The sequence below is a fragment of the Otolemur garnettii genome, unplaced genomic scaffold (genome assembly GCF_000181295.1).
Source record: "Otolemur garnettii isolate 467f Iridium unplaced genomic scaffold, OtoGar3 scaffold00018, whole genome shotgun sequence".
Taxonomy (NCBI): Eukaryota; Metazoa; Chordata; class Mammalia; order Primates; family Galagidae; genus Otolemur; species Otolemur garnettii.
In genome coordinates this window covers 23217415-23218445 of record NW_003852413.1, presented here as the reverse complement: position 1 = coordinate 23218445, position 1031 = coordinate 23217415, and the positions used below count along the sequence as shown (strand labels likewise).

Genomic DNA, 1031 nt, shown 5'->3' with positions numbered 1-1031 from the left:
AAAAACAGAGACCTGAGAGATTTCTACATGTGGTCTATCTTAAATAAAGAGTAAGAGTGGAGAGTCATGGAATTTTTTACTCAGTGAGATGACCCACAGCGGTCTGACCATACTCAAAAGATTAAAAAACTCAGAAAAATCATGACAGTAATTCTACCTTCACAGTTTTTGGACAAATCAACCTTCAAATGCTATGGTTTGCTAAACTTTAATTTAAAAAAGTTACTTAAATTAAAGATAAATTCTGACAAATTTGTATAGTTTGCATCAGTAAGAAAGTTTATTGAAATCCATTAGTAAATGAACACAGAAAGGTTTTTTGTATTTTTTGTATTTTTTTTTTTGCCTTAAAGAACACTTCATGGTAAAGTGAGAAGAAGAAATACAGAAACCACAGAACACCTTTTAGACACCTTATTTTCAAGGACAGAACCTGTTCCTACAGGCCATTAAGACTGATGTGTCTTCCTGCCTGGAGACTCTGTTTTCCACATATCTGTATATAACAGCCCATGTGAAGGGAGACTCTTTCTTCTTTATGCAGCTTAATAGTAGTGTTTCTTGGTTTCTGATTCAACCATAGATGAAAGAACTCTACCATCAGGTGCCACCTCTTCAATAATAGTCTTGATTACTCTGGTTTTGTTAGTATCTGTGTGAATAATGAAAAAAGATATAATTTACACTAAAAAATTTACAATTTGTAGGGCTCCTTACTAATTAACAAGAAAATATCCTAAGAAAGAAAATTCAACTTTGTTTACTTTAAAAAAAGTCCCAAGCAGTGTTTAACGAATTGGTTCAGACAACGCGTTTTTCCTTTAAGACTGGCGCCGAGGACAATTTTTTAACAAATGCAAACGGAACCGTCTCTACGATTTTAATTTTTTAAACAGCGCCAGAGTTTTAAAAGCAACGCCACCAAGCACAGAGATTTAAAACTGATTCTGATTACCCCAGCTAGTTTCTGCTGACCTGGGTCCCTTAGAAGACTCGTTGCCGCCGGTGGAGCCACTGCCGCCGCCGTAGCC

The 1031-nt window shown here is 35.8% G+C and overlaps 1 long non-coding RNA gene across 1 annotated transcript; it reads right to left on the bottom strand.

Moving 5' to 3' along the window:
• Nucleotides 1-256: 256 nt before the first annotated feature.
• Nucleotides 257-1031, bottom strand: LOC111724004. The gene is made up of 2 exons (XR_002772396.1): nucleotides 976-1031; nucleotides 257-652 (listed from the first exon to the last, which is right to left on the bottom strand). It is a non-coding gene; the product is annotated as an uncharacterized LOC111724004 (long non-coding RNA).